This window comes from Lithobates pipiens, unplaced genomic scaffold (assembly GCF_037356315.1).
Source record: "Lithobates pipiens isolate NorthernLeopardFrog02 unplaced genomic scaffold, aLitPip1_a1.2 Scaffold_24, whole genome shotgun sequence".
NCBI classification, from domain to species: Eukaryota; Metazoa; Chordata; class Amphibia; order Anura; family Ranidae; genus Lithobates; species Lithobates pipiens.
Genome location: NW_027507786.1, coordinates 19,199,032 through 19,223,845, shown reverse-complemented (window position 1 = coordinate 19,223,845; position 24,814 = coordinate 19,199,032). Strand labels below are relative to the sequence as shown.

The following is a 24,814-nucleotide window of genomic DNA, read 5'->3' as shown; positions in this document are numbered from 1 at the left end:
TAAACTGGATGGAGACCAAAAAAAAATAATCTTTATTTTGGAAAGAATAGAAAAAAGGGTTAAGCCCCCTGGCAGGTTTGTTATTTTTCTGTGTCACGAAGATCCCTCATTTCCTGTCCCAAGGACACAGCATAAAGTAAGATCTCCCCAATTCAAGAGGATAGCCCCCCCCCCCCCAGAAAAGTTCTCACTGATAGGGGCTGCTTCCACTAAGAGAAGTACATACCTGGTGAGGCACAGGGGCACACCAGGGCATACAGGGGCACAGTAGCACACTGGGGTGCATTGGACCCCAGATAAGATGGAGCTCACAAGAAGAAACAAGGGGTGCATAAGAAGTTAAGGGGTGCATTGGAGGCACATTGGATAAGACGAGGTGCACTGAAGGTGCACAGTGGTGCATTGGATAAGATGGGACACAGGGGTGCATTGGAGGCATAGAGGTGCATTGGATAAGATGGAGCACACAAGAGACACAGGGGTGCATTGGATAATATAGAGCAAAGAAGAAGACACAGGGGTGAAGTGGAGGCACAGGGTGCATTGGATAAGATGAGGTGCACTGGAGGAACAGAATGCGATGGATAGATGGAGCACACAAGAAGAAACGGGGGGGTGCCCTGGAGGCACAGGGGTGCATTGGATAAGGTGAGCAAACAAGAAGACACAGGGGTGAAGTGGAGGCACAGGGGGCATTGGAAGGGGTACACTGGAGGCACAGGGAGTACATTGGCTGATGTGCAAAATATTGTATGGGGGTACCCCGGGGGGCACACTTGGAGATATTGGGGTGCATTGGATAAGATGAAGCACACAAGAAGGCACAGGGGCACATTGGATAAGACAAGGTGCAATGGAGGCACAGGGGTGCATTGGATAAGGTGTAGCAACAAGATGACATGGGAGTAAAGTGGAGGCACAGGGGTGCATTGGATAAGATGGGGGTGCATAAGACATGGGTGCACTGGAGGCACAGGGGTGTGCGTTGGATAAGATGGAGCACACAAAAAGAAAACAGGGGGGGGGGGGCTGCACTGGAGGCACAGGGGTGTATTGGATAAAGTCGAGCAAACAAGAAGACACAGGGTGAGTGGAGGCACAGGGGTACATTGGAAGGGGTACACTGGAGGCACAGGGGGTACATTGGCTGAGGGGCACAAGTGTGTATGGGGTCCCTGGGGGAACACACCAAGGCACACTTTGAGATATGGGGGTGCATTGGGTACGATGAAACACACAAGAAGGCACAGGGGCACATTGGATAAGACAAGGTGCAATGGAGGCACAGGGGGTATATTGGCTGGAGGTGCAGAAGATTGTATGGGGGTCCCTTCCGGTAGCACACTCAGTGATATGGGGGTGCACTCAGAGATACAGGGGCAAATTCTGCAGAGGAACACTGAGGCACAGGGGGGCAGCTGACATGAGGTAAGTATGGAGGAAGACATGAAGAACACAATGGGATCGGAGGAGAAGGAGGGAACCCACATGGAATCTACCCATCGGGGACACAGACGGGAAGGTTTCCCGCTTCCCTTCATGGTGCTTTGCCTCCATCCTCTCATGTCGGTCAGCAAATCAGTTTGTGACTAGTGGAAAGAATACGCTGAGTTCCGCTACTCTGGGATTTAGATAATGATCTGCAATGGACACCAAAAGCGTCGCTCCCCTGACTCCACATAAAGGACGGAGTACAATCCATACCATGCCGCCATCACCACGTCCGCCCATTAAACTCTCCCCCGGAGGAAATGACATCACAGCACAAAAATGGTATTCCTTAATATTTATTGGCTTTCAATCTGGAAACACTTCCAGAATTAACCCGAGTCCCTTGGTTTTAAGGGATTAGTCCATCCAAATATAACATTTCCCTTTGTAGGGAGTTACTTCTCACTTTTGGCAATTTACATCCCAACAGGTTACAAGGGGGAGGGGGTGGGGTGGAGAATTGGGAAGGGTTCTCATAAGAATTTGCGATTTTTGTGCTAATATAGAAGCTTTTATAGATCTGAGCCTTTCCTCTTTAAAGAGGAACTGCAGTCTGCTCACATAATTTGTGATAAAAACATCTTTGCCATTCTGAAGCTTCCCTCCAACCACTTAGCATATTCATTTCATATATACTGCAATTCTGTAATTGCCAAATATGCTGCAGAAATCTCCTCAGCCCGGCTGCAGCCATTTTAACTGTGTGCGGGTGAAGCTGCTGCCTGTTCACTTCCTGCATTTACACAGACACACACCTCCAGCTCTGAAGCTCTGGTTTGCCCCTCTTATGACTCATCGAGAGAGAGAGAGAGAGAGAGAGAGAGAGAGAGAGAGAGAGGAGAGAGAGAGAGAGAGAGAGAGAGAGAGAGAGAGAGAGAGAGAGAGAGGAGAGAGAGAGAGAGAGAGAGAGAGAGAGATGTGCATGATGTCATAACCAGACAAGAAACAGGAAGTGGGCTGTATAAGGGATTTACTGGCAGGAAAAATTAAAGTTCCGCTTTAAGAATCACTCATAATAAATGAGGAAAAACAGATGGGATTGACCACCCCATAACATATTAAAATATACATTACACACACACAGAAGTCAGAACCCTAGGGTGGAGAGGCCAAGAACATGGGGGGTGGGGCTCAGAACTTTGGACAACTCTAATCTCCAGGATGTACCTGAGACTCCGTGGGTTGGAGCATAGAATTTAGAACCAAGGGCTGGAGACGGCCAAGCGCAGCCGAGGGCCGGAGAGGGGAACTCGGAACTCTGGGGAGGGGCGGAGAGGGGAACTCGGAACTCTGGGGAGGGGCGGAGAGGGGAACTCGGAACTCTGGGGAGGGGCGGAGAGGGGAACTCGGAACTCTGGGGAGGGGCGGAGAGGGGAACTCAGGAACTCTGGGGAGGGGCGGAGAGGGGAACTCGGAACTCTGGGGAGGGCCGGAGAGGGGAACTCGGAACTCTGGGGAGCTCGGAGAGGGGAACTCGGAACTCTGGGAGCTCGGAGAGGGGAACCGGAACTCTGGGGAGCTCGGAGAGGGAACTCGGAACTCTGGGGAACTCAGAGAGGGGAACTCGGAACGCAAAGGGTGGCGCAGAGACGCAGATCTCTGTAGTGGAACCAAGCACAGGGGGGGTGGAGCTGAAAGCTCAGGAGGTGAGGTTTACAATTAGAACTTATGGTGTGGCGCTGGCAACTCAAAACTCAGGGGGTGGCGCTCAAAATCTCATACCTCAGGATGTGGGGATGGAAACCCCAAAACATATGGGGTGGAATTGGAACTTGAGTGAAAGCAGCAGTCTCTCTGCAGAAGTCCAACGCAATCTCATGCTCCCTGCAGAAATCTAGCTCTGACGCCTCAGCGAGTGTGTTGGACCTCTGCCGAGAGACCACTGCTTCCTTACAGAGAGCCAAGGGTCCTTCTCTGACCGGGAGCAGGCTTTTCTACTCTAGACTGTGGCTGCTTCATAAAGAAAAACAACCTACAGGACATTGAACGTCTTTGGTTTCGATGCACCTGGAACATATTTGGCCTTTTTGGATTTTTTTCATCTCTTTATGCTCTGAACATCGATCACTAATGGAAAAGAGAAATGAAAATCCCAGAGTGCTGATCCCTACAGAATATGAGAATCTCATTGGCATTCTTCAGGAGTCGGGGGAACAGGCAGTGTGCCGGGAGAAGAGAGGAGAAGAGCACCTTCCCGGAGGTTATGGAGACCGACGTCCACCGGCTCTTATCTTCTGCGTTTGTGAACTTTTCTGATCTACTTTATAAAAATAACTTCTGGTTGGCGGCCAAAAAAAAAAAAAAAAAGCGTCTTATTTCCCTAAATCTCGCTGCCTGCTGACCAGACAATGTGTTTCCAATCAGGATCCGCTGAGTTTTCCATGTAGCGGAGGAGTAATTGACTTGGTCTCACTTCCATGTTTGGCTCAGGCGGTGGACCGACACCAACAGCTGGGGCTGTCCAGAGCTGCTCATTGTCCCCCTGGGGGGGCTCTCGTTTTCTGGGGCCCCGGATTGGGGTGGGGGGGGGGGGGAGATTGGGGAGGTGGATTTACTTCACCGGATGACGCAATAGAGAAAAGTAAAAGGCAAGACTGAGAAGAACGCAGAACGGACAGGTCCAATCCCAAAGAACGCGTCCATAAATGCCTGATCCAAGCAAGCAATCCTCCCGACTTCAAAGTTGGCTCGTTTCTGACCCAAGACAGGGCTGATCGAATGTGGAGTGGGAAGGAGGATTTGTGCTCAGAAGGGGAATTTGAGGGGTAGGGGATTTGTACTAGGAGGGGGTAATTTTGTCCGGGGAGGGTGGATTTTTCCTGGGGGCATATGGGAATGATAGGATTTAAGCTGGGGGGGGGGGCACAAATTTGGCATGTTCACCCTGGGCTTTAGATGACCTTGTCCCGGCACTGGCCCCTGGGGTCATTCTGATAGCCGGAAAATCGCAGGTTAAAGCGGAAGGAGAGAGGGAGAGAGCGTACTATGCACGTCTGGTGTCGTTTTTTTTGGGGTATTTGTACGTAGCACCATTCTACACCGGTGTTCGGTAATTTAGTTTCTGGCTCACTCTAATCAGTCAAGATGCATGCGATTCTTTTGGTCTGTTTTGTGTTTCACTGGCTTGCAGGGTTGACTGCTTCCCCTTGTCTGTCTGGAAAGGTTCAGGAAGATAGTGGGCTGGGAGAGAGATTCAAATTAGCAGCTGAATATTTATAGCCCTGGGCAATCCCCGGGGAGAGGTGCCCAGATGGTTGCTGGGAAGGAGTATAAATAAATACTCAGATTGAGAGCAGATGGGTTCTTGTCCAAGAGGAGGAGATCCCAGCCTGGCTTGCCTTGTGTCTGCTGTTTATCGAGGTCCCGGGTAGGCTAGGTGGGGTAATCCGATCAAAGTTTCTGAAGCTAATTGAGGGGCTTTCATTTGGGGATCTGGTTTGCATCACTGGAGAGGTGACTGAAGATAGTTGGATGCCCACTTCCGATATCTTCCAAAAAAAAAATACAAATAAAAAAGAAGGAGGTCAATGCCCATCTGCAGCCTCACCACTGCCATCAATGTAGCCCTAATCAATGCCCATCTGCAGCCTCTCAGGTGCCATCAATGCACCCTCGCCATTGCCGCCAAGACAGCAGCCTCACCATATCCGCCAAGGCAGCAGCCTCACCATAGCCGCCAGTGCAGTAGCCTCACCATAGCCGCCAGTGCAGTAGCCTCACCATTGCCACCAGTGCAGCCCTGATCGATGCCCATCTGCAGCTAGAGGGGACATGGAGGGGGGCAGGATGAGCGCCGACAGATTACATACAGTGAGAATCTCCTATGCTAGACAGAGCAGTGGTCCAATGGCGGCCCAGGAGACGGGACTTCCTATTACAGAGGCCGCTAAGTAAACAGGAGATTCTCACTGACGGCTCTCGTCCCCCCCCGCCCCCTCCAAGGCAGCTAAACCCTGCCGGTGCTGCAGATTATAGAATCACTACATATACAGTCAGGGCCGTCTTTAATGCAGTGCAAAAGGGCAGCTGCCCCGGGCCCAGTCGTTGTTGCAGGGCCCAAGTGAGCCGCCCCTTGAGCCCCCACTGCCGGGAAAATAGTTGTATTGATCCCCCCCCCCCCCCCCGGTCACCCACAACAGCCCGGACGGGTCACACGGCAATGAACGGAACTCCAGGGGACTCACCCACTATGTCTTCATAGGCGTTTTCTTCTAAAGTGCTTTTGGAACCGGATCGGTGCTGCTTCTCTGTACCGTTCTGTACCGGAGACGGGGAACCCAACGACTGGACGCTGACGCATCTTCAAACTCCAGAGATTTTCTGCAGCGAAAGAGACAGGATGGAAGATGGGAGGCGCTCTGGTCTAGGTCAGCGATACTAAAAACTTCCTACCGAGATAAGATTAGAATCACCCCGCCGGCCACGGGAAAAATCCAGGGGAAAAATCCACCAAATGGACAGACAGGAGGACACAAGTCTACACCCTCCATTTCGTGCCCCACCCCCCCACCCCCAAAAATCCCTTTGTCTGCTGGGGGGGGGGGCCTCATAACTTAGTAGGGCAAGGAAGTCCTAAAAATGTAACAAATAAATAAAAAAAATATATATAAAAAAAAAATTGCACATCACAGCAAACCATGCAAGCCGGTGTATGCCTACATTAGCCCAGGCTCCAACCAGGCCACGCCCTTTTAACGCATTTCACTAGACCCCCGTAGCTCATCTCTAGGATTAAGCTCTGGGGGCGGGAGTGAAACATCACAGCAAAACCCTGTAAGAGGGTGTATGCCAGCCTCAGCCCGGGCTCCAACCAGGCCACGCCCACCAATGGGTTTCACTCCGCCCCCAGAGCTTAAGCATACCTATAAATTAAGCTCTCGGAGGCTGGGCCTTGCCGCCAAACGGGCCATAATTGTGTGAATCTGGGTCAATCAGCTGTGCCAGGAGCGCACGCCCTGGCAAAAATTTGAATAGAATTGATTAGAAAAGAATATAAAGAAATAGAAAAAGAATAGAATAGAAAATAAAAGAAGAAAGGAGAAGAGGAAAAAAAAAAAGTATAAAAAAATAAAAATGGAAAAAGAATAGAATTGCCTTCTTGAAATTCGAGCAGAAAATAAAAAGAGAAGAGAATAGGAAAAAAACAAGAACAATAGAAGAATAGATCATCCTCCAAAATTTGAATAGAAAAGAAATAGAAAAGAAAATAAAGAGAGAAGAGAATAGAAAAAAAAAAAAAAAAAAAAATACACAATATAAATCGCCTTCCAAAATTTGAATAAAAAAAAAAAAAAAAAATATATATATATTATATATATATATATATATATATATATATATATATATATATATATATATATATATATATATATATATATATATATATATATATATATATATATATATATATATATATATATATATATATATATATATTTTTTTTTTTTACTTTTCTATTTTGTTATTTTTTATTCTAACTTATTCTATTCGAATTGTGATTTTTAGAAGACGGTTATATGCTTTCTTCATTTTTTTTTTTTCCCTTTCTTTCCTATTCTCTTCTTTAAAAAAAAAAAAAAAAAAAAAAAAGGGAGAAAGGAGGAGAATAGAAAACAATAGAATAGAAAAAAAAACAAACAATAGAATTAAATTTGAATTTTGTTCTGAAATTCAAAATGTCGAACATAGTTAATTTGAATGCCAAGTCAAATTTTCATAATTCGGTCAAACCGAATCAAATTCGACAAATTCGTAAAATTGAATTCGAAAACAGAGAAAAAAACAAAAAAAAAAAACAAAAAACTATGTTCTGAAAACAAAATTAATGAATTTAACTAAACAAAATTATGTAAATAACGAATCAAAAAGGAAACAAATGTTTTCGTTCTTCACATGTGTGTTGCCGGTGACACCACAGAGATCCTATGTGGAATTATGGAATTGGCCCTTACCGGTTTTGGGATTTCCGATGCTCCTTTTTCGGCCTCCTAGTGACGGGGAGGTGCAGGTGTAGACGGGAGCGGGGGCGGGGAGACCGGCGACGAGGAAGGAGGTAGACCATTATTCGTGTTATTCCGATGGCTTTTGTCTGCTTCATACTCAAAATGTCCGTTTCGGCTTGGGGACCCGGGTTGACTCGTTGGCGGGGCCCTCAGGAGCCGAAGTGGAGCCGCCCGCGTTTGCGGTCATCCCCGGCTTGTTTTTGCATTTTATCGTTGAAATGTTCCTGTTCATTTACAATATTTACATTGTCAGGTTTGTCGCTCGGGCTCTCTAAAGTATACCGGAGGTGATGGACCGTTTCCCGGCCCAGGTCAATGCTGAAGCAACTGCTGGGCAGCTGAGGAAGTCCCATGCCCGGGTTGGCCTTCAGCGCTGCTCGATTTTTTGGATCCGGTTGAGGACGGCCGAGGACTCCTTCCTGCCATGACCCCGGATGAAGGCATTGGCAGGTTCTGATCTACTCGACCGCCTCTCGAAACTCTGAAGAGAGTCACGCTCTGAGGTCTCCTCCTCTGTTTCAGGGTAAGAACAGTCAGAAAATGTTCTGCTCATTCTCCGATATCCTTTGAAATCGAACGTCTTTTCACTGCATGGCGACGCCAGCATGCTGGGACATCCTTCACTGGTAGAGCGCTCACCCTGGTCTCCTTTGTCCATGAAGAGGCTGAGCCTGGCGAAGGGTCCCTTCTGCACTCCCATTCTGAGATTTTACGCCGAATGTCGAGCACCTGCGAGCGCACCGTGGCGCGGTTGTGGGCCGGTTGCGCTGGTTGGCGGCAGATCCCAGGGAAAGCGTGCTGCGGTTGAGCTGGCCAGTTGCCGATCAGGTCTCCTTCCTTCCCCACCTGGGCATCGTCCTTTGCTTGGGCCCTTGACAGGAAAGTCTTTTGTCCAGGCAGGCGACGCTGACCGATTTCTGGAGGTGGTTGGAAGGGTCGTTCTCCGGGGGGCTCAGGCGGTGGTCACGCACGCTGGAACCGCGCACGGTCCAGTCTTTGATGACCAGCTTGTTGCTGGGGATGCTGGGAAGCCGGTTGGACTGGAAGAACTCCTCTCTTGTCACTGAGCGGATATGAAGGGGTGCAGACGGAGGACAAAACCGGGGAGGGGACACCGACTGAGACCTGTGGATGACAAGAGAAGGTTACACACGGACCCCAAGATGGCAGAAGTTCTAGGTGATGGGAGTCACCGTCTTTAGTATTGTAGAAACATGAGTGGAGAATTATGGAAAGCAGCCTAAAATTTGTTTTAGGGGGGGGGGGGGGGGGGGGGGTGGATAGGACCACAAAAAAAATAGCTGCTCAACCGTGCAACTATCCGGAGTAGGGTACACCTAAAGTGTCTCCACACTCTGACAAAGGTCCAAGCAGCAAATTAAGCCAGAAACCAGGTGTCAGCCACAAATAACAAATCCTTTGACTACATAGTATACAGCATATAGACAACACGTTTTTGAGACGTGAAGCCGAAACGCGTCAGTGGGTATATCTCCTGAAACCTAAACACGTTTCGGCTACACGTCCCCCAAAACTGATGGCCTTTCATGCCGTGTACCCACCATGTAGTCAATAAGGATTCGTATTTGTGGGATGACACCTGGTTGCCGGCTTCATTTTGCTGCACGAATGGTTAGGACCGCCCCTCCTTCTGTAAAATGCTAGTTGCTTGGCTCTCATGCTGATCCTCAGTCTTCGATACTGAGTCACTGAATTAAGTTAATGGATCTGTCAGTCTTACTTCCCCGGACCCTTTGCCCACTTTTGGAGGGCAATTAGGAAGCACTGAAGCCAGAGGATAAGTATTACAGTCAATGCAAAGGCTGAAGGAACTTGGAGGTACAACTAGGGTCAGATGCGGCTGTGGAGGAATCAGAAGCATCAACAACCCTGGTCTAAAAGTGGTATGCACCTTTTTGCATTTGCCTCTTCTAACAACAATCTTTAATGCAAATTTCAGCTAAAAAGGAAAAGCCCACTAAAAAGATAAAAATTACACAGAGCCAGCTGTTACTACGATATTCAATCCAGAGATTTCCCCTGCCGTACCTTTTTTTCTGCCCTAGATGTCCTCAGTCTGATGGACAGTATCATAATAACCCATCCAGGTCACCCCAGACCAGCCCCCAGCCTGAGACAGCACAGTGAAAGGAGAAGCAACAACAGTGATGAGCTCATCTCTCTCCCACTCTGTCTCTCTCCTATCAGCATGCTCTTGTCATCACATGAATCGACCGGCTCTTGTGCTGCTTCTTTCCTATCGCATTCCAGCCCGGCTGCAAGAGGTTTGATACAGCAACAAATTAGTAGTGGACCTTCAGCCTTAAAGAAATACCACGTAGCCCTGGTGGTGAGCGGGGAGGGGGGGGTGGGTGTGGCTTGTGCACGGTGTAACTAGAAATGCCCAACCCACTACCTAGATATTGTACCTTTTGGGAAGTGGATTATCCAATGCAATTCAAATTTGGGATATCCAACTTTAGCCCAAAATTGAACATTGTTCCAACTTCCCGGATGAACTCGATTTGCAACTAACTATGGCCATTTTATAAGAAAATGTCATGATAAGGATCCCCACGATTAAGCTCCAAGGGGCGGAGCGAAACGCGTTGGTGGCCTGGTAGGAGCCCAGGCTGAGGTTGTCCTTCTCACTAGACAAGTGCACTGTCGAAAAATGTGTTTGCCCTATTCTGTTTGTTTGTTTTTTGTCCCCCCTCCCCCCCCCCCGGGTCATTCGTTATGATTGTTATCAATTCTAAAATCTGAAAATTCTAAAATATGACAACCAATTAAAATTATAGGTATTGGAATTTCCTTTCAAATTTGGCTGTTCGCGAATGTAACGAATACAAATCTATCCGAAGTTACAAAATTATCCGAAATAAGGAATGCCGCATCTAAACAAATAGAATGTAACAAATTAATAATAAAAATAATACATTAAAAAAAAAAAAAATTTTTTAATTATTAATTCGATCTGTTACATTTGTTTAGACGCCACATTCATTATTTCGGATAAATTCGTATTCGTTACGTTCACTAACTGCCAAATTTGAAAGGAAATTCCAATACCTATAATTTTTAAATTAGTTGTTAGCAATTCTAAAATCCGAAAAATTCTAAAATATAACAACTATTTAAATTTATAGGTATTGGAATTTCCTTTCAAATTTGGCAGTTAGTCAACGTAACGAATACGAATTTATCCGAAATAATGAATGTGGCGTCTAAACAAATGGAACAGATCAAATTAATAACAAAATTTTTTTTTCATTATTATTATTATTATTATTTTGTTCCATTCCATTTGTTTAGATGCGGCATTCCTTATTTTGGACAATTTGTAACAAATTATTAATAATAATAAAAAAAAAATGTTGTTATTTATTAGTAATTTGATCTGTTCCATTTGTTTAGATGCCACATTCATTATTTCAGATAAATTTGTATTTGTTACGTTCACTGACAGCCAAATTTGAAAGGGAATTCCAATACCTATAATTTTAAATTAATTGTTAGCAATTCTAAAATCCAAAAAATTCTAAACTAAACTAAATTAATATTATAGGTATTGAAATTTCCTTTCAAAATTTTGCTGTTAGTTTATGCAACAAATACGAATTTATCCGAACGAATGTGGCATCTAAAACAAAATGGAACAGATCCAATAATAAATAATAACAAAAGTTATTATTTTTATTAATTCGTTATGTTCAATTTGTTTAGATGCGGCATTTGCCATTTTGGATCATTCGTAACTTCGGATAAATTCGTATTCGTTACTTTCACCAACAGCCAAATTAGAAAGGAACGAATACGAATTTATCCAAATTAACGAATGCGACATCTAAAACAAATGGAACAGATCGAATTAATAATAAATAATAACAACAAAGTTTTTTCATTATTATTATTTTGATTATGAATTTGCTAGGTTTCATTTGTTTCGATGCGGCATTCGTTATTTCCAGAAAATTCGTAACGTCGGATAAATTTGTATTCATTGCATTCATCAACAGCCAAATTTGAAAGGAAATTCCAATACCTATAATTTTAAATTAGTTGTTAGCAATTCTAAAATCCGAAAAATTCTAAAATATAACAACTAATTAAAATTACAGGTATTGAAATTTCCTTTCAAAATTTTTCTGTTAGTTTATGCAACAAATACGAATTTATCCGAACGAATGTGGCATCTAAACAAAATGGAACAGATCCAATAATAAATAATAACAAAGTTATTATTTTTATTAATTCGTTATGTTCAATTTGTTTAGATGCGGCATTTGCCATTTTGGATAATTCGTAACTTCGGATAAATTCGTATTCGTTACTTTCACCAACAGCCAAATTAGAAAGGAACGAATACGAATTTATCCAAATTAAACGAATGCGACATCTAAAACAAAACGGAACAGATCGAATTAATAATAAATAATAACAACAAAGTTTTTTCATTATTATTATTTTGATTATGAATTTGCTATGTTTCATTTGTTTCGATGCGGCATTCGTTATTTTCGGAAAATTCGTAACGTCAGATAAATTTGGCTGTTGATGAACGTAACAAATACAAATTTATCTGACGTTACGAATTTTCCGAAAATAACGAATGCCGCATCGAAACAAATGAAACATAGCAAATTCATAATCAAAATAATAATAATGAAAAAACTTTTTTGTTATTATTTATTATTAATTCGATCTGTTCCATTTGTTTTAGATGTCGCATTCGTTAATTTGGATAAATTCGTATTCGTTCCTTTCTAATTTGGCTGTTGGTGAAAGTAACGAATACGAATTTATCCGAAGTTACGAATTATCCAAAATGGCAAATGCCGCATCTAAACAAATTGAACATAACGAATTAATAAAAATTATAACTTTGTTATTATTTATTATTGGATCTGTTCCATTTTGTTTAGATGCCACATTCGTTTGGATAAATTCGTATTTGTTGCATAAACTAACAGAAAAATTTTGAAAGGAAATTTCAATACCTATAATTTTAATTAGTTGTTATATTTTAGAATTTTTTGGGTTTTAGAATTGCTAACAACTAATTAAAATTATAGGTATTGGAATTTCCTTCCAAATTTGGCTGTTGATGAACCCAACAAATACAAATTTGAAATTCTAATACCTATAAATTTAATTAGTTATATTTTCGAATTTTCTGTTTTTTTTCTTTTTTTTTTTTTTTTTTTTTTTTCGAATTTTCTAATTTACGAGTATTCCGAAAAATTCGTTAAACAGCTTTCTGTTAATTTGCATGTTTCAGAATTAGCAAATTTGTTGAAATGTGTTAAAAAAAAAAAATTGGGAACGAAAAAAAAAAAAAAAAAAATTTGCACACGTCCACTTCCCACCACCACACACTCGCGTGGATGTTGGGTGACGGGGACTCCTTTCCTTCCCTCTCTTTCTCTCTCTCTCTCCAGCTGTCATGATAAGGACTTTTTCCCTTTCTGCACGTGCTCCAGCTGCTGCAGGACGGCGGTTGATTGGCGGCTGACAGCGAGGGGTACACACGGACGTCAGAGCAGATTTATTTTTTCTACCCAGTGAATCACGTTTCCTCACAATGACAGGAACTCGTCTTCATCTATAGGACCCGGTACAGAAAATCTAAGGGGAGCAGTAAATCAGAAAAGCACGCACATTCCACCGAGCGCGTCACCATCAAATTTTCCTCCGAGCTCCTAATCACAAACATGCGTTCCTCATCGCCCGCTCAGCAGCTGACGCCGTACGGAGGAGGGCGAATTATACCGGTGAGAGCGCCAGAGACGGGATGAATTATAGAAATTTTTTTGTGGGGGGGGGATACAAATAGAAAATATTTTACCTACACAAATTATGGAAATGCAATACAAAAAAAAAAATTTTTTTAAAATGTTTTTTGCCCACCCAGCCCCGCCCACAACATACACTGTTGTGGGCGGGGCAAATAAACAATCAGTCTATAATTTTTATTGGTCGGTTTATTATAACAGCGAGAGACTTCAGAATAACAAAAGTATCCACAAAAAACGCATTTCAAAAAAAGTTATATTAAGTTATAAATTGATTTGCATTTTAAAATGAGTGAAATAAGTATTTGATCCCCGATCAATCAGCCAGATTTCTCCCTCCCAGGTGTCTTCTATACAGGTAACAAGCTGAGATTAGGAGCACTCTCTTATTCCGGGTTCACACTGGTACGACCTGACAGCCGTAACGCTTTGCACCCGACTTTGCCCTGCGACTTGAAGTCCGACTTCAAAGAACGGGGATCCGACTTTGATGCCCGACAATACCAGGCACTGTGTCTGGAATGAATATTTAGGGGGAACTCCACATTGTAATATAAAAAACAAACAAAAAAACACTGGCATGGGTTCCCCCTCCAAGAGCATACCGGTCTGGTATGGATTTTAAGGGGAACCCCCACAAACGGCGTGTGGGGTCTCCCCCAAATCCATACCAGACCCTGATCCGAGCACACAGCCCGGCAGGTCAGAAAAGGGGGTGGGGACGAGCGAGGCCCCCCCTCCTCCTGAACCGTACCAGGCCGCATGCCCTCAACAATGGGGGGGGGGGATATGGGGCCTTGCACCCCCACCCCAAAGCTCCTTGTCCCCATTTTGATGAGGACAAGGGCCTCTTCTCGACAACCCTGGACATTGGTTGTCGGGGTCTGTGGGCAGGAGGGGGGGGGGGAGCCTTACCGGAATCTGGAAGCGGGGGCTCCAGATGACATCACCCAGTGACCCCACCCCCAAGCCAAAATAAGTAGTGGCACACTGCGCACCCAGGGTTAGAGCATCGAGTCAACATCAGAACTACACGGGAGAATCTTGTCAATGATCTCAGCTGGGACTATAGTCACCAAGAAAACAAATTGGTAATGCACTACGGTGTGAAGGACTGAAGTCCTGCAACGGGAAGAGCAAGAAGAGCAAGAAGAGGAAGAAGAGGAAGAAGAGGAAGAAGAGGAAGAAGAGGAAGAAGAGGAAGAAGAGGAAGAAGAGGAAGAAGAGGAAGAAGAGGAAGAAGAGGAAGAAGAGGAAGAAGAGGAATGCTGCCTATGACCCCAAGAACACCATAAAACATGGAGGACCTATGACCCCAAGAACACCATCCCCCACCGTCATACATGGAGGTCCTATGACCCCAAGAACACCATCCCCCACCGTCATACATGGAGGACCTATGACCCCAAGAACACCATCCCCCACCGTCATACATGGAGGTCCTATGACCCCAAGAACGCCATCCCCCACCGTCATACATGGAGGACCTATGACCCCAACACCACCATCCCCCACCGTCATACATGGAGGACCTATGACCCCAACACCACCATCCCCCACCGTCATACATGGAGAACCTATGACCCCCAAGAACACCATCCCCCATCATCATACATGGAGGACCTATGACCCCAAGAACACCATCCCCCACCGTCATACATGGAGGTGGAAACATTATGCTTTGGGAGTGTTTTCTTTGCTAAGGGGACAGGACAACTTCACCTCATCAAAGGGACGATGGACGGGGCCATGTACCTTCAAACCTTGGGTGAGAACCTCCTTCCCTGCCCATGCCAGGGCATTGAAAACGGTTCATGGATGGGTCTTCCAGCTTGACAATGACCCAGAACACACGGCCAAGGCAACAAAGGAGTGTCTCAAGAAGTACATTAAAGGTCCTGGAGTGGCCTAGCCAGTCTCCAGACCTTAATCCCATAGAAAATATGTGGTGGGAGCTGAAGGTTTGGGTTACCAAACGTCCACTTCTAAACCTTAATGACTTAGAGAGGATCTGCAGAGAGGAGTGGGACAAAATCCCTCCTGAGATGTGTGCAAACCTGGTGGCCAACAACAAGAAACGTCTGACCTCTGTGATCGCCAACAAGGGTTTCTCCACCAACTACTAAGTCATGTGTTTTGCGAAGGGGTCAAATACTAAATTTCACACATTAAAATGCAAATCAATTTGAAACTTTCTTGAAATGTGTTTTTTTTTCTGGATAGTTTGGTTGTCAGTCTGTCTCTCACTGTAATAAACCGACCATTAAAAATATAGACCGATCGTTGGTCAGTGAGCAAGCCTACAAAATCAGCAGAGGTTCAAATACTTTTTTCCCCTCACTGTACCACCCATCATATACCCACTTCATGGGTCGGTCCGGTCCAGACCCCATCTCTATGTGACAACCTCTCATCATGCCCATTATACGGGTTGGTCCCAGCCAAACCCCATCTCAAATATGTGGGTACTACCCATCTTGCCCACTCTAGGGGTGGTTGGTCCAGATTGCATCCTACATATCTAAATATGTGGCGGTAGTCCACGCCCACTTTATGTGTGGGTCCAGTTCAGATCCCAGCTCAAAATATGTGGGGACACCCATCATGTCCACTTTATGGATTGGTCCAGTACAGACTCCGTCTCAAAATATATGGGGACCACTCAGCATGCCCACTTTATGGGTTGGTCTCAACCAGATCTCACCTCTAAATATGTGAAAATCGCTAATATGCAAACTTTATGGGCTGGTCCCGTCTATTATGCCCACTTTATGGGTCAGGCCTGTCCAGACCCCTTCTCTAAATATGTATATATCTCCCATAATGCCCATTTTAATCGGTTGGTCCCAGACAGACCCCATCTTAAAATATATGTGGGGGGGAATAGCCCATTATGCCAACTCTATGGGTCGGCCCCGACCAGACCACGCCTCTAAATGTGTGTGTACATCCCATAATGCCCACTTTATGGGTCGTTTTATCCAGATCCCATCTCTAAAATATGTGATGACCGCCCATCACGCCCATTTCATGGGTTGGTTCCATCCAGACCCCATCTCTAAATATATGAAGACCGACCCATCATGCCCATTTTATGGGTCAGTCCTGTCCAGACCCCCTTCTCTAAATGTGTGACAATCTCCCATAATGCCCATTTTATAGGTTGGTCCCAGACTGACCCCATCTCAAAATATGTGGGGATCGCCCATCATGCCCACTTCATGGGTCAGCCCCGACCAGACCTTGCCTCTATACATGTGAGTACTGCCCATCACATCCACTTTAAGGATGTCACATTCAGACTCCATCTCTAAATGTGTGACGAACACCCATCATGCCCACTTTATGGGTCGGCCCTGGTCAGACCTCACCTCTAAAATATATGAGTGACCACCTATCATGCCTGCTTTATGAGTTGTCCCATCCAGACCCTATGTGATGACCACCTATCGTGCAAACTTTACCAGCTGGTCTTGACCAGACCCCCCCCCTTAGGTTGTTTGTGCTGCCCATCATGCCCACTTTGTGGGTTGGTCCAGACCAGAAACCATCACTAAATATGTGATGACCGCCCACCATGCCCACTTCATTGGTTGGTCCCATCCAAGTTCCTTCTCTAAACATGTGGAGATTGCCCATCGTATCTACTTTATGGGTTGATCCTGACCAGACTCCGCCAACTCGTTTCCCCGCTCCCCACAAAAATGTCACCTTTAAAAAAAAAAAAAAAGCACATGGCAAGTAACAACGGGGTGGCAAGGTCTCAAAGTGCACAGGCCTCATCCTTGCGGATATGCGCAGAGGGTGCAGCACCCCCTACGGGCATAGAAGAGATGCAAAGATCTTAATTACATGGAGACGGGTCATGTGATTTTGGTAGAAGCAGAATCACCAACTTAGTACTCAATTTAAGGATTTCAGCAAGTGACCCGGATGATATCTTTGGAAGGAAGTAGAAAGCCACCTACTTTATGTGGTTGAGTTAAAAAGGCATTTATTTTAAGCGTCAACCCCGACTTCCTCTATTTTCTTTAACTTGTTTGCCCTCTCCAGCCTCCACCATCCCGGAGGACGCTCGTTACGTTGCCTCAGTCTCCTGTAGCCTCTGGAATTCCCATCTAATGAAAGTGGCCCGAAATTGATTTGTTTTTTTTTTTTTATATAAAATTAAAAGTCCTGTATTGAGAGACGATTGTTATATATTTTTCTTCATTAGAAGTGGACAGCATCCCCCTGAGGAAGCCCAGGATGTGGGCGAAACATGTTGGGAATTCCATCTAAAGTGTTGTACCCATAAGAGCCGTGTTTTGTGTACTGGCTACAAATTGTTTAGACAATTATTTTATTTTTTATAATTTTTTAATAAAATAAAATTGTATTATATTTCTCGGGATCACTGCATCATGCTGGCACCTTTTAAATCCCACAAATCCTCTTGTATTCATTCAAATGAAAAAAAAAAAAAGGGAAGTGGTGCTTAGATTAGTGGGTTTGTCTGTGGCTAAGAATCAGGTCCATGTGTGCCGGCGGCGGAGAGGACTCGGCATACAATGGCATAAAAAAAAAAAAAAAAAAAAGAACTCGTATTTCACTGGCACTTCATCCCTCACGTTAGAGATGAACGTCTCGCAAAACGCCGCGGCCTTCCAGCTGCCAACCGAACGGGGGGAAAACCGAAAACCTTCAGACTCGCCCCCTGCAACAGGTTATCGCCGGGAATTAATGGAGTGCGAGGAGATGGATGGTTCTCCTGACAACGTGCCAGACTAGGAGGGCGCTATCCCGCTGCGGATGACATCATCCGGTCCCCTCTTACTAATATGGTAAAAACGGAGAGAAGAAGAAAAGTCTCGCCGTTTGTGCCGGGAGGACAATAAATCATAAAACACAAGGAAATCCCCCAAATTTAAAAAGGCAGCTGCAGCCAAACACACCACAAAACACATCAAAATTGCACCAACCGCCAAAGGATCTGTAAAATAATACGATATAAAAAAAAAAAAAAAAAAAAAAAAACTGCGAAAGGACATAAAACAGCTACAATGTTATGAATCGTTTTATTGATCACCTTCCCCACATATCAGCTGATCATAAGAGCTTGTATAGGCGAGCTGTATTGATTTTACGCGTTTCAATTGAACGCAGCGCTACTCGCAATGCAAGCAGCGGCGATGTGGTCAACTTAAGACCAGCGTTTCTCAGTCAGGGTGCCTTCTGGGTCCCCCCCAGCACCTCAACCACCAATGACACTTTATGGCCAGTATGCATGGCGGCGTTTGTTGGTATGGTGTGCGCTGATGGCTCAACCGCACCATGCAATGCGTGACTCCACCACCACTGTGCTACGGGAGACAAAATGTGTGGCTCTGATGTGAAGAGGGGAACGTGTGATTGGAGGGGGGACTCAGCCATGTATACAGGGATCTCTGATGTTTAGGGGGGACCTTTATTGTAATGGACGGGATGTTTAATATCATGGGGGGGACCTCTGATGTGAAGAGAAACTTTAAAGTGATGGGAGGGGAACCCTCTGATGTGATATGGGGGGGGGGGGGGGAGACCCTCATGTGGTAGGGGGGGTGGGAGACCCTCATGTGATATGGGGGGAGACCCTCTCATGTGATATGGGGGGGGGGGGGAGACCCTCTCATGTGATATGGGGGGGAGAACTTCTGATGTGATATGGGGGGTGAGACCCTCAGGGTTCCCTCTGATGTGATATGGGGGGAGGGGACCCTCTGATTTGATATGGGCGAGGGGGGAGACCCTCAGGGGACTCTCTGATGTGATATAGGGGAGGGGGAGACCCTCATGTGATATGGGGGGATGGGGGGGGGGAGACCCTCTCATGTGATATGAGGGGGGGGGGGGGAAGACCCTCTCATGTGATATGAGGGGGGAGAGACCCTCATGTGATATGGAGGAGGGGACCCTCTGATGTGATGTGGGGGAGGGGACCCTCTGATGTGATGTGGGGGAGGGGACCCTCTGATGTGATGTGGGAGAGGGGACCCTCTGATGTGATGTGGGTGAGGGGGGGACGACCCTCATATGTGATATGGGTGAGGGGGGGGGACCCTCATATGTGATATGGGTGAGGGGGGGGGACCTCATATGTGATATGGGTGAGGGGGGGGACCCTCATATGTGATATGGGTGGGGGGGAGGGGACCCTCTGATGTGATATGGGTGGGGGGGAGGGGACCCTCTGATGTGATATGCGGGGGGGGAGGGGACCCTCTGATGTGATATGCGGGGGGGGAGGGAACCCTCTGATGTGATATGCGGGGGGGGAGGGGACCCTCTGATGTGATATGCGGGGGGGAGGGGACCCTCTGATGTGATATGCGGGGGGGGAGGGGACCCTCTGATGTGATATGCAGAGGGGAAGGGGACCCTCTGATGCGATATGCGGAGGGGACCCTCTGATGCGATATGCGGAGGGGACCCTCTGATGCGATATGGGGAGGGGACCCTCTGATGCGATATGGGGAGGGGACCCTCTGATGCGATATGGGGAGGGGACCCTCTGATGCGATATGGGGAGGGGACCCTCTGATGCGATATGGGGAGGGGACCCTCTGATGCGAAATGGGGAGGGGACCCTCTGATGTGAAATGGGGAGGGGACCCTCTGATGTGAAATGGGGAGGGGACCCTCTGATGTGAAATGGGGAGGGGACCCTCTGATGTGAAATGGGGAGGGGACCCTCTGATGTGATATGGGGGAGGGGGGAGACCCTCAGGGAACCCTGTGATGTGATATGGGGAGGGGACCCTCTGATGTGATATGGGGGAGGGGGGAGACCCTCAGGGAACCCTGTGATGTGATATGGGGAGGAGACCCTCTGATGTGATATGGGGGAGGGGGGAGACCCTCAGGGAACCCTGTGATGTGATATGGGGAGGAGACCCTCTGATGTGATATGGGGAGGGGGGGACCCTCTGATGTGATTGAGAAATGCTGCTTTAGACAACCCGACCACTGAAAGAATTCCTTATTGTAGCACTAATCTGATCTGCCACCAATCAGGTCAGTGGGGAGATTTGTAATGATATAAATTGCCCGTTCACACCTCAGCGTTTGGTCTTGCGATTGCCGATGCTGGCGGACAACATTCCCCGATGAACAACCTCATTATTCTCGATGGGCCGTTCACATGGGAGTGTCGTGTCACTGCGAGAGGCTCAAAAAATAAAGTACACGAGTTTTCTTCTTTGTTTTTGGCTCCACCGACTCTCTTAGGACCACCTGAGAAAAGATGCGTCTCTCATTTCAAATTTTATAGGACCAAAACTGCACCAATCCCCTCATATACTGCAAGTCGTGTGAAAAAAAATAAAAATTTCGCAGAGAAGCCTGAAAATTCCCCGACCTCCGTGTGCATGGGGGGGGGGGGGGGGCTTATTACAGCCATTAACAGCGAAATTCAATAGAGGCCTAAATTAAAAGTTACCTAAAAAAAATATATATTATAGAAACAATGAAAAACATCCAAACAACGCAAACCACCAGTGACAAGACTAGTGGTGACATTAGTGACGGGGTGCCTGGCAACACCAGTGATAAGATTAGAGGTCACACCAGGTGACACCAGTGACCGGGTGCCCGGTGACACCAGTGATCAGACGCCCAGTGACACCAGTGATGGGACTAGGGGGTGACAACCAGTGACAGGATGCCCAGTGACAAGACTAGTGGCGACACTAGTGACGGGGCGCCTGGTGACACCAGTGATGAGATTAGAGGTCACACCAGTGATGGGACACCAGTGATGGGACTAGTGGTGACAACCAGTGATGGGACTAATGGTGACAACCAGTGACAAGATGCCCAGTGACACCAGTGATAAGACTAGTGGTGACACCAGTGACAAGACTAGTGGTGACACCAGTGACAAGACTAGTGGTGACACCAGTGACGGGATGCCCAGTGACAAGACTAGTGGCGACACTAGTGACGGTGCGCCTGATGACACCAGTGATAAGATTAGAGGTGACACCAGTGACCGGGTGCCCGGTGACACCAGTGATCAGACGCCCAGTGACACCAGTGATCAGACGCCCAGTGACACCAGTGATCAGACGCCCAGTGACAACCAGTGATCAGACGCCCAGTGACAACCAGTGATGAGACTAGTGGTGACACCAGTGAGGGGACTAGGGGTGACACCAGTGAGGGGACTAGGGGTGACAACCAGTGACGGGATGCCCAGTGACACCCAGTGATGAGACTAGTGGTGACACCAGTGATCAGACGCCCAGGGACACCAGTGATCAGACGCCCAGGGACACCAGTGATCAGACGCCCAGGGACACCAGTGATGAGACTAGTGGTGACACCAGTGATGAGACTAGTGGTGACACCAGTGAGGGGACAACCAGTGACGGGATGCCCAGTGACACCCAGTGATGAGACTAGTGGTGACACCAGTGACGGGGCGCCTGGCCACACCTGTTCTGCAGGACTGAAAAAAAAAAGAAAAGAAAAAAAAAAAAAGAAAAAGGGAGACGCACTGGATTGAACCGGATTAATATATAACAAAGTCCAAACCCAACGATGACGAAGTGCAGAGAAATGCGTGAGATATTATACCGTACAATAAAATAAGAGGTGTCACCCGATACGTATAGGAAAGTCCCTAAATCTCCAGCAAGCATGGGAATTAGATACGATAGGAAGGTAAACATTCTATGAGAAGACGAGCGACACATATAGAGAGGTCGGTAGTAACACAAGGACACGGCCCATGTAGATATTCATCCGATGCGTTTCGTGGATCAGAGCCCAGAACGGATCATCTCCACCTCCAATACTAAATAGTTATGTATCTGGAAGATCCGGAGTGCTGTAAGAGATGAACGTAGCCCCCCCCACCCCCCGATAAATATACTTCCTATCCCATCTCCCCCCCCCCCCCCCCAAGCAAAAATCCCAGGAATATATATATATATATATATATATATATATATATATATATATATATATATATATATATATATATATATATTTATATTCATTTTTTTTTTTTTTTTTTTAATAATAATAATAATAATAATAATAGAGTATTAGAGATGAAGTAGAGGTCAGATTTCGGTGTGCGGGGGAAGCCGCGAAAACCGGCAATCGCTTCGATAATAAATGACGCCGATGATTTCCGCCCTCGGTGACCTCTCTTCACAACGTTTTATGACGTCAGGAGAAAATAACGCCGATCCCCCCCCCCCTCCCAATTACAGATCCCGCACCTCTCCAAACAACTCCGCCGTCCGCCTTCCATTATTCCGCCGACTCGGGAATGTTGGTTTTGAGCGATCGCCAAGTCGAGCGATGACTCTGCTGAAAGGCGATTGGCCGCGGAGGATAAACCCAGAAGAAGAGGGATTCAGGTTTTATCTAAAAAGCCCCAAAATGATAAGAACGGCGCAGTTCCCACATTACCCCGCCGCTTCGGGGAGCGAAACGGACCGCCGCTGTGCGCAGAGCCACGCCAACGCCTGGGCTAAGGGATTAAAGCTCCCCGATTTTTTTTCCATGATAAGTGCAGCATGCCGGGTGATGGGTCAGTGTGACTCTTCCAGGTATTTACTATATCACAGAGAACAGAATCCCCCCCCCCCACCTTCTACTTTTCGTTCTCCAGCAGGACGGCACCACATTTGTTCAGGCATCATCCCGGGTCACCATATACTTCCTGGACTGAGATGCCGACTCAGATTACACAGTCATGTAAATCCTGTGCAATTGCAGTGTTTACAAATGTTTGACACAGATCAGCCCCCTGCTGCAGCCTCTCACCTCGTTACTTGCTACAAAAGTTACAATGTACAGTCTGATCACTGGGGGAGGGGAGACTGAGGAAATGATTCCTCCTGCCTCCAGGAGACTGTTTACATGACCTCAACATAGCCTAGGAAAGGTCACTGGGGGAGAGGAGACTGAGGAAATGCTTTCTCCTGCCTGTAGTAGACTAATGATCTTATCTTAGCCTAGGCAAAGTCACTGGAGGGGAGACTGAGGAAATACTTCCTCCTGCCCAATCTACCCAATCTCAGCCTAGGAAAATTCACTGGGTGATGGGGAGACAGAGGAAATGCTTCCTCCTGCCTGCAGCAGACTGATGATATCATCTTAGCCTAGACAAAGTCACTGGAGGATTGGAGACTGGGGAAATGCTTCCTTCTACCTGCAGCAGATTGATGACATCATGTCAACCTGGGCATTGAGTCACTGAATGGATCTGAAGGGTGACTACTCTTGTGGGTCACTGGAGTGCACTTTAGTTCCCCTCTGTCCCAGATTCAGCCGGCAGCGGGCTACAGCCCACCATCAGCGGACCTAACAGAGCTGCCCCAGGTCTCTCTCGAGAGATCCCGACAATTTTGTCGGGATCCACCCAGCTGCCCAATTGACAGCTGGCTCCGCCTCTCGGCTCTGCGGCCGAGAACCAGAGCCACCTGCTCCCCTCCCACCCCGGCGCACCATTGAACGCTGGAGGAGCGGAGAGTGGCGACTGTCAGGCAGCACTCTCCTCTCGGAGCAGTCCGAGAACTGAGCCATCAGCAGTCATGTGATCTCTCAGTTCTCGGTCTTCGAACCGGCGGGGGAGGGGACAGCTGCAATTTGTGGGGGGTTTTTTTGTGTTTTGTTTTTTGCAACCCCAAAAACTTCATTAAAAAATAAATAACTAAATAAAAAAGGGGGATGATGAAAATGGTTACATTGTTTCTTCATTGGAAATATCAGATCCAGCAATGTGCAGCTGTATGGCCACCAGGGGGCAGGGGGGGGGGGGCAAGGTGACAACGCAGGAGCACAACTGGGAGACGGGGCGTTGTCACTCTAACAGGAAGTGACCTTCATGGCAGGATCAAGCGGCAGATTTTATAACAGATTCGAGACTTTAGAAATGAGATTCACACGTTACAGATGATCGGAGAGTTCAGTGATCAGCTCACATATTAAACATGCGCCATTCGCTACGTTCCGAATTAGTTTAACGAATTTCGACAAATTCGTTAATTTCAGGAATATCAGAATTAAATAAAACCAATTTAACAAACTTTTCCCAATATTTGTAAATTTTAAAATAAATAAAATTAAAAAAAAAAAAAAAAAAAAAAAAAAAAAAGGGGTAGTAAATTCCAAAATTCGAAAATCTGAAATAACCAAACTAATAATAACTTAACCATTACTAACTATTAAATTATAGGTATTGGAATTTCCTTTCAAATTTGTCTGTAACAAATACAAATTTATCCGAAATAACAAATTCCATATCTAAACAAATGGAACGTAACAAATTATTAATAAATAATAAAAAAAAGTTTTTATTATTGTCATTATTATTATTTAGTTCCATTCCATTTGTTTAGTGGAACGTAACAAATTATTAATAAATAATAATAAAAACTATTATTATTATTATTATTATTATTTAGTTCCATTCCATTTGTTTAGATACGGAACTCGTTATTTCAGAAAAAAATAAAAATAAATAAATAAATTTGTATTTGTTGCGTTCAC

At 46.0% G+C, this 24,814-nt stretch overlaps 1 pseudogene across 1 annotated transcript in view; it reads right to left on the bottom strand.

The window, feature by feature from the left end:
* Window positions 1-5,640: 5,640 nt before the first annotated feature.
* The window catches only part of LOC143929588 (DENN domain-containing protein 2B-like), a 47,979-nt pseudogene continuing 28,805 nt past the window's right edge, over window positions 5,641-24,814 (bottom strand). The window contains exons 3-4 of the transcript XR_013262546.1: window positions 7,443-8,618; window positions 5,641-5,811 (exon numbers count right to left, since the gene is read on the bottom strand). The product of XR_013262546.1 is annotated as a DENN domain-containing protein 2B-like (transcript). The remainder of the gene's footprint in view (window positions 5,812-7,442; window positions 8,619-24,814) is intronic.